Here is a 12587-nt window from a genome sequence, read left to right as displayed (position 1 = left end):
ATGGGAAAACAAACCAAAACTGAACCAAACCAACAAACAAAAATAAAAATGAAAAACAAGAAAAAGCAAACCAAGGAAAAGGAAAGAGAAATAGCCATTTACTATGAAGATTATCTGCTGAATAACCCAAATTGAATATTGTCAGGGTGTTGAGTCCAGTCAATCTACCTTTAACTTTTAACATGAAAAAATGATTTTGAAAATTGTGCAAAATAGCTAGTTTTCAAATTCTTTGAGATATGTCACATATTAGGCTCATTTAATGGTCCAGTGGGAACTCAATATCATCTCGATTTTCCAAGGGCAATAACATGTCTTAGTTCACTTTATCTTATTTTCAGTGTATTTTTCTCTGCATGTCAGCTTTTTAATTGTTTTTAATTTCATTATTTCAGCTCATATTTTCTGTTCTCCAAATGTTTTTTTCTTGTAAGTCCCTAATTCAGTATTCTTCTGCCATCAGATACCTGCTTATCACCTCCCATAACACAGAGGTCTCAAAAACCTTTCCTGTGATGGAGAATTATATGCATCATGACTAACATAATTTTCATCAGATTTCTCTTCACCATCCCAACACTCACATAAGCATTTTACTCCAGCTCCATAAAGTATGTATTGTCCGTCCGTCCTTCCTCCCTTCCTCCCTTCCTCCCTTCCTCCCTTCCTCCCTTCCTCCCTTCCTCCCTGCCTTCCTTCCCTTCCTTCCTTCCTACCAAACTGGGACAGCCAAATGGTTTAATCCTGAGCCTATCCAACTTGCAAATTAGTAACATGTAATATCCCTCCAGACTGTTGTCATCACCTGTGTTATTTGCATGTACTTTTCTGTGTATTACTCATTAGACTTCTACACTTCAGGACGTGGAGTCCAGCTTCCCAGGCTCAATGAAGTCAACAGATTCCTAGGAAACACAACCAGTGGAGGCATAGGATGCCACACCTCTTTTCCTGAAGTAAACATCTAAAATACATTAATTAATACACACTAAAAATGCCTCTGGCTCCCCATTGAAGGGAACTCACCCACTCACCCAATTGCAGACATTTATGCTGTGGACTTCCAAATTATGTGATGTATATTCCCTCTTGATGACCACATCCTTGTTTCTGTCAGAAGTTTTCAGCAATGAAAGGAGTTAATTTCACAATGCAAATAATCAATTATAAAACTCTCCACCTGAAGTTTTAGGTTGGGAAACAAATGTTCCCAGGAAAGTGGTGCAAACCTATTTGTAATGTCAGCTGCAAAGATACAGGAAATGTTTCTGATTAAAAATATTTATCAATGATAGAGCTTCCCATGAAGCAGTTTCTTGTTACTGTCTAAACAAAAATGAGCAAGCTAGTCCAAAGCCACAAATCTACTATAAATAAGAATGTTCCAAGTTTCTATTCCACGTCCTTTTATCACCATAAGACTGTTATGCTGACATAGCAACTCGAGTGAAATATAGAAAAAAGTAACAGAAACTGAAAGTACTGTACTGAAGACTGGCTCTATTTTTTATTCTTATTTATTCAAGAGGGAAGCTTTTATTTAATTGGTAATAATTACCTTTAATTGTCAGATGTAATGAGTATTTTCTATTGCTGGTGTCCCTTGAGGCAATTAAATATAAACACTATTAGAATGAATCCTCTGTCTTTAAGGAATCTTTCATGAAAAAATTGTTGGCTTTGGTAAGTGTACAGTGATTTTTGTGGTTGAAAGCCCTTCAGATTTCTCAGGCCACCTCTCTGCTTTGGATCCTAGAAGAAAAAAAGGTCTTAAATCAGGCAAAATGTTAAATGAAGAAACCACTGTAGAGACGGCCTTTAGCTGTAAAGCACATATTTTTTTAAAAATAGAAATTACTTCCCTGCCCAAAATAAAAGGAAACATGAATAAACATGTTACTTCATGTCTTTCTTGGAAAAGTTCATTCCCATGCCCAAAAGCCTACAAATAGTGGTGGTCTTCTCACTACAGTAAAAATAGTTAAGCAATATGCAGAAGTAATATGTTCTTATTTATAGTACTACTGAGATAGCAATCATTCCAGTAGTCCAGTAATATTCCAGGAGTACTTCTTCCTGACAGACTTTTAACTTAAACTTGAGTCAAGCAAGTTGCAGCAGTGCTTTTTCTTTGTGCAGTTAAACATGCACTCAACTATTCCTGCTGAAAACATTGTGATTGAAGTTTCTTTTGCCTTTTGGGCTCCAAAACCAGGCAGCATTATCTCAGCCATGGATTTGATACACTCTTCTGATGCTGCAATGGGAACTAATGTGGTTGTTCAGTTCTGTAGCCAGAAAACCATGTAAGGGTCATCTATGTGCAATCAAAATAAACAAGGAGTGAGTTGTCGTGCTGAAATTACCTTCCTTGGAGAGGATAAAAACATGTGTTAAGAGATCAGTAGAACAACATCTTTTAGACACTACTACAATCTCCTTTGAAAAAGTTGTAATGATGGAGCAGCTGAGAGATGTCTCAGAAAGGTAAAAAACTCTTACAGATACAAGGAAGGTGAAATGTAAAACAAAGTGACAGAACAGAAGCAATTACTGAAACCACAGTGAAAACCACAAAAAAACCTCAATGTCTAGCCAAAAGAATTTTTTCTCAGTAAGTTTTTGACCTCACATAAGAGTTTGTCTTTGTATGTAAGAATCTGTTCTTACATAAAATAATAGCAATTACAGCAGGTAATCTGAAGAGGAAAATTCTAGGAGATAATTTTCTGCTGCAGGAATTAAAGGATCAAGCACCTTCACTCAGTGACTGTTGTCAATGTTCCCGTGCAGCAAATGGCACATCCTTAGCAAATATTATGGTTGCTGTCTGTTTCCCATTCTGAGCACTCATCTTTGCTGCCTGGACCTGCATTAATTAGTAATGGATAGCCTAAAAACCACAGCAGTCTCTCCAACAGAGACAAGATGGTCCAAGCAAGATATAAACCAAAATATTCACATGGTAGAGACAATAGGTTTGGTTTCATTTATCTGTGAGCCAAGGCACACAAACTTGCATACCCTGAGCTACTCCCCTAAGTGCAAGCACAACTGAGGCATGCTCAAAAGCAGCACACTGTGGCACTGTGCCTGAGCAAAGCCCTGTCAGGAGCAGAAAGGAAGAGTATAAATAATATATGACAACACCAGTAGTCCTTTATCTGACCAAACTGTGCAAAAAAAGTATTAATGAAAGTAAGAATAGAGACCAATGTCTTTTGCTAGATACACGCCAAGTGCTACTGAACCTCTCCAAAATAAAGACAGATCTCTAATAACAGCTATTGTGTTTTATTTCTTTCAATTTAAAAAATAACCAAGAGCCTCTTACCAAAACGCTCAAACCCCCCGATGCACCATTACCAATAGAACTAAATCACAGCAACATTAAACATCTCATCAAGACCTCAGCCAACCTACAGAATTACTTTTCTATCCTTCCATTCCCTAGAAAGCTTCCACTCAGTTCCTGTCCACCCAATTTCCTTAGCCAGTCTTGAGAGTCCCTTAGGAACTGTAATGGAGCAATGGAGAACTGAAGGCATTGACAGAAACCTGGTTCAGTCTGTTAAACGTTCTTGTCAATGCAGATACATGAAGCAGCACAGAGCTATGTGGTTTTGGGCAGGACATGTAAGGGAGCAATAACAGACTTTGCAGCTGTGTAAAGCAACTCCTGTCTTGTATTTTGACTTTCTCTGGATAAAGGGAAGTCCTGCCCATCACATATGATTTGCTGTTTCCCTCTCGACGCCTTTCTCAAGGTAAAAAACACCGCCTCTGAATCACAGATATCAGAGGAAGAGATTACTTCCCCCCTGGAGAGTGAGCGCAGAAAACACAGAACTGTGAGTCTTCCAGTCTGTGGCTGAGGTTTCTCACACTGGCACGAAGTCCAGTAGCAAAGAGGCAAGGCCACACCTCTGCCTCTGTGTGACTTTTACACAGCCAGTGGATGAGTGCCAGCCAACAGACGTCTCTGGAGTACTCTGGCTGCTCATGCAGCTTCACTCTCACCCCACTGACACAATCTCAGAAGGATCTATAAATAACCAAAAGAATTCACTCAGTGCTGAAATAAACACAAGGGGCCAGATTGTATTGGTGCTACTGAGACAAGGAATGTGTTTGGGCTGTTGGTGTTCATCTCACAACCGGATTGCAGCAATGTGCAGATGCCTGTGACACACTGACCTAGCGCACCACAGAGATAGAAATCAGCCACTGTGTCATCTGTCCTTACACTTGGTAAACAACAAAACCAAAGATGTATTCCTTAGGACTTCCTGCTAACACTGCCTTCTGACCCAGTTTCCCTGAAAATGAGAAGCAACATTTAATTGCCATGGCAACTTTCTCTTCTCACACTTGCATTCACCTACTCTGAAGACCATGCAGCTAAAGCATCAGCTTGACCTTCAACACTTCGGCCAGCAGCATACTCTGCCTCCCTAGTTGTTCTTGCATCATTGTTTTGATAAAGAGGTTCCAGAGAAAAAATGGCTGACTTTCCTGCAAAGCATCCCTGGATAAAATTTAAAAAAAAAAAAAATCCTTCACATTCTAACAATGTTCTAACAATGCCTTCAGCCACAGAGGGGGTGACATTGCTGAGAACAATGACATCTATTCAAATTTGTAAAGCAAGCATTTGATAGACATGCAGCCTCCTGCACAATAACTTCACTGAACGAGCTGTTAGCTTATCTAGCTCCTGTACTTTGAAGTACACAGTTTGAGAAAGTCAAGCACATACCAGCAGTCCTAGACTCCAGTTTATTAGCTTGAGACATGTTTTCAATTTCAAACTGAAAAGAACCAAAAATGTGACAGCTCATTTTATTTGCTCAGCTTTTGCTGATTGACAGAAGTGACAGTGAGCACTAATTCACCATGCAGTTATGAGGACACCAGCAGAGAGTGATGAATTTCTAAGAATCATCTTTCTTAGGCCATGTTACACAACCTTACTCTTTGCTCTATTCACAGTTGACATCCTACAACACTTAATCCTATGGAAGGTGTCACCTAACATGGATTTATCGTGCACATTTGTCAAAGAGATCTGTGCACGAGGTGCTTGTCTCTCTATATTTAGGCCTGGAGCTGATGCTGATGCCACCAGAAATTATTTTATCAAGTAAATCAGTCATTTGGATATCACTGGCTATGGAATATTTCCAGAAACACAGGATAACCCACAAAAGATCCTAGAGTAAACAAGTAAATACTCTATTAAAAAAAAAAGTTTCTAAGTTACACAGAAGCTACTACCTTAAGTAGGGAAAAGAGGGAATGACCCCAAAAGACAGACCTTAGCTGATCCTCACCTGAGAAGATGATTTTTTTTGATAACACACTGTGTCAAAACCAGCATACACATATAGACTGCAGTCCTCACTTCAGCTAAAAAGAGAGTTATAATATTTAACAAAATATAAATGAGGGAATTCAATAGCATTGCCAGATCACACTTATTTTGTTTCTTTAAACTTGAAATAGTTTGCAGTGTTTACTAATTTTTTAACTCCATGGAGCCTTCTCTTTCAATAGAGCTGTAGTTCAATTTTTCACAAGATTTCAATGCTGATATTTTAAAAAAGCCACAACTGCCAACACCATAGAAGTATTCATGCTGAAAGGGAGAAATTATGTCTGTTAAGATCATCAGGAGCATTTAAAAGTATTTACAAACATAACAAACGAGTTTACAAACTGTACACCAAATGTTGCTGTTGGATTTGCAGAGATTCCAAGCCAATTTCCATTATGTGAACACAGCAGCTCAACAAAGAATACCAAGATAGAAAGATATATCCTGTCCTGTATGCCTTAGAGTATTTCTTAAGCATTTCTTCAAAAATCTCATTCCTTGTCAGCTATGGAATACTAATTTACAGTATTTTAGAACATGCAATTGAAAACAGTCATGACTACATTGTGATACAGATACTGTTTGCAATGCACCATTTAACAAAAGTCTCATATTCAATATGAGGTGATAATTTGAGTTGATTTTAACATTTCTTATATTTGGCATGGAAAAAGACAGGAGTATCTTTATTTTAACTACAGCAGTGGAGCAAACATTCTTATTTTGTGATGTAAATACAAGTGTACCAGTGATTTCAGATCATTAGGACAATGAACAGACATCCTCAAATCAGCAAGTGGAAGAGAAAATTTGGAAATGCCTTGTATTGTTTCATGCAATGAGATGGATTTTCAAAGGTTTGATGTTTCTTCTGCACACAGAACAGGCCAATTGTCAATTTACCACGTACTGTTTGTGATTATTTCAAAGCATTCTGATTATTCCATATTATTAGTTAAATGAGAATTACATGTGTACTAGGCAACTTCCAACTGTCTAGTATTAGTCCAGTAATGAAAGTGCATAACTGAGCCAAATAGAAATCCACTGATGTCCATTGACAAATCTTCATTGATAACAAGAGGTCTGCAGTTAAAAATATTTAATAGAAGAGAAAAGAAACTAAGTCCTATTTGTGACTAATCAAAAGCTTTTGCTACAACGCAACAAGAGCTAAACATCACAGCAACACCAGGAGGTGCTTAGAAGAATGAACACAGCCAATACCTAACCATGGATAAATCTTTAAAACATCACATGCATTGCTTCTGTAGTTTCAGTAAATAGATGAAAAAGGAATTTAGTTAGGTTTGCAGATCATTAAAATCTAATCCACTATAATAACTTTATTAAAAGAATAAAAAGTGACAGTTTTGAACAATATAAATGTTGAGCACACTACAAAGAGCTTTCAGCATACCTGCAGATGTGTAAGTAATCATTACCTACACAGAAAGTCAAGAACTATCTAAACTACAGGGGTTTATACAATCCAAAGATTTTGTTAACTCTTCCATGGCTGATGATGTCATTATGGAGCATCTAACCAAGTGAGTCAGTTAAGCAGGAAGTCAAGAATGTTTCAACTTAAACAATCCTTCATCAAGGGCTGCCCTGCTCAGAAGTCCTGTTTAATGAACTTGTAAACTGCACTATAAAGTTAAAGGAAAATCTGACTGCTCACTTTCCATGTTTATACCTTCTTTAGGAAACATCTGCTCACCATTCTGCTACTTCTGCTTCCCCTCCCCCACACACTTTCTTTTCCCTGCTACTATTACTTCTTACATTCAGGCATTTCTTGTTTCAGGGGTTGGAGGTTTAGGCAATCTTTTAGTCTTTAAAACCTGGCATTTCTGGGTTTCACTGAGGTCACCAAAGCAATGAAGGAACTAACAACTGTTTGCTGCATTGTCACTGGCAAAATTATTTTTTCCCCAGGGGGTAGAGTTGTGACCTGGTTACATGGTGGGACCAGAAGGGAGCTCTTTTTGAAGGTTTTACCCTTCTTGCAGCTGTGCCAGCACATGTACACAGTCCTGAGCTATTAGCCTGATGGAAAATGCAGTTTGAAAGCTCCATGCAAGTCTGACTGCTACAAAGCTGACATTTTATTAACAAGTGTTATATTTGTGAGTTGTGCAGCCCCAACTTTACTCTGGAATTTAAAAGGTCACTGCAGACACCAAATAGGGCTTCAAATCTTTAAGTCCTGCTGTGAAGGACAGCTGGCAGGGCATGCAGAACTCTGCCACAGGGTGATAAAAGCATGAAGGGAATATTTTAGCAGAGAGCTGTCACTAATTAACACAAAATTGATTTACTTGAAAGATAAATATATTTGGAAGTGGTAAATGCCCCAGAAAGAATGTTTGGCCATCAGTTGTGCAAGCACTTGCTAAGTAGGAAACACACAAGTCGTGCCTTGGAAAGCATCAGAAGCAGTGAGGCTGAGGATCCCCAGGCTTGGAGACGTTCTGTTGTTGAATTGGATAATGATTTCACACCAACTGATGAAAATCTGGTTATTACAGTGGACCAACGCCTCATTTTACACCTTTCAAAATGAGAAAAGAGTGAGTGGCACTTTCTGAGCATCATGCCCAACACTTTGGCACTTTTCTGCACCAATCTCCAGGTGCTGTGGAACACCAACACTTTGAAGCAGCAATTCCAGGGACTTTAATCCAGTGGATTACAAATGTGAGGTACCAGAAAAAGCATTTCTCCTACATTTGGATCCATGTACATGACATGGCAGCACTGACAGCACAGCCCTGTTCTTCCAGCAGGTTAGGGGTGTGCAGGATCTGAAGGGAGCAGAATAAAAATAAAGTTCCCACCGACTTTTTTCTCATTCAAGTATTTTTTTCTTGGTTCCTTGCTCACAGAAAGTTTTAATATACCCAAAATTCTGATTTCTGTGGCTTTTTTTTCTTGTGTGAATGTGAAATAGAGCAGGGCAGAAGCTTTTTCTGTTAGTGCAGAATAGTCTCACAAGGCTCTTGGCACTTGATAAAAGGTTGCTGGAAAACTGAAAGGGAAATCCTGCATAGATATTCTGCCTGGGATCCAGGAGGAGCACACAAATATGGGTAATTAATCATTATAACTTGAAGGTGATTTGTTGAGGATTACCTTTACGAGGGACCAAAGGCCATTCCTCTTGGAGAAAAGATGAAAACGGTCAACACTGGATCAAAAATGTCTCATGATGAATTAAATAGATTTAAACTCTGTTGTAACATAGAAACCATTTACTGTGCATACCTTCATGGCAGACCACATCCCACGCCAGCAAATCTTAAACTGTCTTTCCTGTGTGAGGCCACCAAGAACATCATGTGTGGCCTCTGTGTTGAATCATATTTTCCCAAATAACTCCAACACAATGCTTTAATAGGCACCAGCGGAATGCAGTGGCCACACCTCAATTAAATACACCTTCGAGAACATCCATCCCAGGACAGTCATGCACAGTACCAAACCCTCTCAGTAAAACATCAAATTTCTGTGCAGGTGGGCCAGGCAGTGAGAGGCTGCCTGCCAGCCACACCATTCACACTTGCAAATTGCCAAAGCCTTGCAGGGGATGGCAGACAATCGATTCAAGCTCCTGACGTGCTGCCCAGCCAGGCTTCAGCAACTGGAAAGCACATACACAGGCTCTCCAGGAAGGCATATGAGACAGTGAAAGAGACACAGTGCTTATCAAGGTGCTGACTGAACGGATTCCACTGTGTTAAATGAGAATCCATCTGCTTTTGCCAGATGTTAAATAATTAACCTCATCTCAGCCTGACATAATGTACTCTTAATAAATACTTTTTTTTTCCTGAAGACTCTTATGTAAGTTAACACAATTAACCCAGAGCCAAGAAATAGATGTGAGGCATTCCACATGGCACCATGCCTTGCTCCCATGGGAGGATGTATATAAATGCTATATATTCACAAGTCCATCTCTCACAGCGAGGTTATCTTGGCAATTCTTGCGTCACTGGGTTCAACTGAAACCCATTCGGTGCAGAACCACTGCCAAGGGAGGCGAGTCTAAAACACAGTAGCTGCACTTCAGATCTTGTACAACACCAGGACTGCTCATTCTACAGTATAATTTAGTGAAGCTTTTGGATGCTTAGATGTCATCCAACAGAGAGAATCCGCCAGAGTGTTGCAGAGCTCTGGAGCTGCCCCTCCACTGGAAGCCATGGGAAAGAGAATGCCAAAAATTTTTATGTCATCCCGGAACACACTGTAATAAAGAAATTCACCAGTAACAAAATCTAGACAATCTATCAACCTTTTGGGTCTCTGGAATACCACAGAGGGAAGATGAATGGAAACATGAGATTGACCTTTTGTCTGCTTTCCCCTTACAAATCTTAAATTCAAACCACATTCTGTACAGTATAATAGAACCTCAGAAGGACTAATGTATAGCCTATAGGACCAAAAAGGGGAGAAAAGAAGTGGGCAGAGTCAGAATGGTTTTCTTTGTAATTGCCTACTGCAGTTGGAATGAAACATTCTACTTAAATTATACTTTATTCTGTGGGGTTTTTTTTTACTTTCAAAAGTGCAGAGACACTGCCAAAATGAAACATTCAGACTCCACTCAGTGTTAAATGACTGAAGATGATGTGCTTCCGTGTAGTACAGTATCTCATTAAATCAGGGTCTAATCAAGCCATAAATGAAACATGTCAAGGCACTGGCTGGCCAAACCGTCTCATTAGTGTCCAACCTCCACTTGCAGAAAAACTCCATAAAGACTGACTTTAAAAGTGGGAATACTTTTGTTTCATAAGAAATACGGACGTGGACAGTGTGTAGTTATGGCAGAGGGTTACTTCAGCGTGTTCAGGAAGGGTTTGAAGTTCAATTCTGCATGATGCCCTGTTACTTCAGAGCACTTTCAACTCAGATTAATTTAAGAGAAACTGAAAATACCAACGAATCTACATCTGAACCAAAAGGTAGGACCTATCTTACCTATTGATCTGTGCTCTGCAGAACCAGGGTTTGATTCCATTAGCCATCAACCTCTGACTCTGAACCTACAGATGTGATGTCAGCTCTGCTGCTTTGAGGGACATATTCTGCCCTGTATTTGACAGTACATTTGGAGCCAACACGGTGAAGGAACTGAACATAGTAAATCCATTTATAACAACTCCACAGTCCTTCACAGCTTCCTTTTATTTCTTTTGAAACATGTTATTTTACCTCGTTGCAGTGCCAAAGCTAGAGGACGCTACATGAAGAACACAAAAATCTTTCCAGCATGCCTCTGTTTCAGGGCTGAGAAAAAAGATATGGACAAATTTGGCATGACTGAGAACAACTATAAACTCAGTCCATATTTCTTTGCAAATGTACTTTGACAGAAATCTTCATCACCTTCCGTCTCTTGTCCACTGTCTCTGAATGACAGAACTCCCACTAATATATTTTACAAAGATTGAATTAGAGGACAAAACACAATTCTGAGGCAGATAGCAGCAAAAATCTGACATCCAGCATCTTGGAAAGGAGGGCAGGGTTGAAAAATAAAGCCAAAAAAATCTTATAAATATTATCATGGGAGTTTTAAACGTTCCGATAAGTAGAAATGTCATCAATCTTTAGCATCTCCTCCAAAAAACGACAGAGTAGTATAGTAAATGCTGGCAATAAATTATATTAATAAAAGGAAAAAGTGTAAGACTCTCACTGAGCATTTTGGAGAGCTGCAGGACTGAAATGACCCTTTTGTAATGTTGGAAAGTTTTCTAAAAAGAAATGTGTAAGTCTCATAAGCAGAGAGCTTAACTCCCAGCGTTACAGAAGTCAGTGGGAGTTCTGCCACTGACTTAACAGATCATATTTTTCTAAGTGACTGGAAGGGAGGAAAGCATGTAGCATAGTTTGCATTTGGAAGAAATGAAAGGAGTGTTGAATTTGCTGGAAGATGTCCTGGAAGAGTAAGGTTGCAAACATGAAGCACATGTGTAATTTGAATCACAGTGGCTCCTCAAGTGCATGAAGCTAAGCCCAGCAGCAAGTGCTCAGGAATTGGGATATTGAGTGTTCTTAAAGAGAGGTCATACGTGTGTGTCTGCTCAGAGGCCACCCCATAACCACATCTGTCACTTCTTAGATTTCATTCAGAGACAGCTACTACATTCATCTTGCTATCAATCATAAACCATAACAGATCCTTTTCTTTTTTAATTTCAACTTTTTAGGGTCTTTCTTTTCATTAAGCTTCTCTACTTCCCCCTTCGGAAATCAGAGTCTTTACATTAAGAAAGAGGATTCAATCACTACTGTGCTAAGTTAATTTAATGCACAGAAATTCTTACATCATGTAAGTACTTTTTTGAGACAGATCATATTAAAAAAAATTAAAAGAGAATGAAGTGTACCAGGGGAGATGGTCCTGTGCTAGTTCTAAAAACTGAAAAAATCACACAAAATAACAGAAGATTAAAAAGTAAAAATCAGGTAATATATTTTTTTCATTTTCAGGGCTAGTTTATGTTTTTAAAAAAAAGTCACAAGTGACAAAGTGTCCTGAGCTTCCAAGAGCAATTAGTGATTTAAGCCAATATTAAAAATACATTTCAGTCTTAGGAAATGGGAGAAGTCAATGAAAGCAAAATAATGCAGTTGCAGTCACCGCAGTATGTGACTGACTCTAAGTATAAGAACTGGGCTCCAGTGTGTGTTTCAGGCCCATGGGCTTAGCTGCATGCCTGGGACCCAAATTTCAGCAAGTACAGCCCATATGCCTCTCATAAATATTGCTTTGGTTCTCCTGCCATGAATCAGAACAGCTGCAGGTTTTCAGAATTGCGTGTGAGATGTGGTGAACACACACACAGAAAAACAAGCGCTTCCCCCCATTTCAGGAAACAAAAATACCCTTCTAAACGTCCAACGCTGTATCAGCAACAATACGTGCCAGCCAACACTATTGCTTTTTTATCACAGCTGCACTTTTATCATGTTTGAACACTGCCTCTCCCCATCGCAGCACTTCTGCTGTTTATCCCTTTGCCCTATCTTCGCATTCTCTCCGCGTAAGTATAATAAATGTGTAATGCGAGTGGTATTTCAGCCAGCGAAACCAGCAATCACTCACTCCCCGGCGCTGGCATTTCACCTTTGACTCAGCGCCCTGGAATCCTGCCAGATCCCAAGCTCCCACGTTCCCACAGCCGCC

The 12587-nt window shown here is 39.3% G+C and overlaps 1 long non-coding RNA gene across 2 annotated transcripts in view; it reads right to left on the bottom strand.

Annotated features, from left to right (window-relative positions):
• LOC146440812 (uncharacterized) overlaps positions 1-12587 on the bottom strand; it is a 51450-nt gene that overhangs the window by 16686 nt on the left and 22177 nt on the right. Inside the window, exons 3-4 of one of the 2 annotated variants that reach the window (XR_014849674.1) lie at positions 1559-1752; positions 1035-1110 (exon numbers count right to left, since the gene is read on the bottom strand). This is a non-coding gene — a long non-coding RNA (uncharacterized LOC146440812). The remainder of the gene's footprint in view (positions 1-1034; positions 1111-1558; positions 1753-12587) is intronic. The other variant, XR_014849673.1, reaches the window with a different exon arrangement.

This window comes from Lichenostomus cassidix, chromosome 2 (genome assembly GCF_008360975.1).
Source record: "Lichenostomus cassidix isolate B80296 chromosome 2, HeHo_3.0, whole genome shotgun sequence".
NCBI lineage: Eukaryota > Metazoa > Chordata > Aves > Passeriformes > Meliphagidae > Lichenostomus > Lichenostomus cassidix.
Note: the sequence above shows the minus strand (reverse complement) of the source record. Positions and strands in the feature narration are given on the sequence as shown.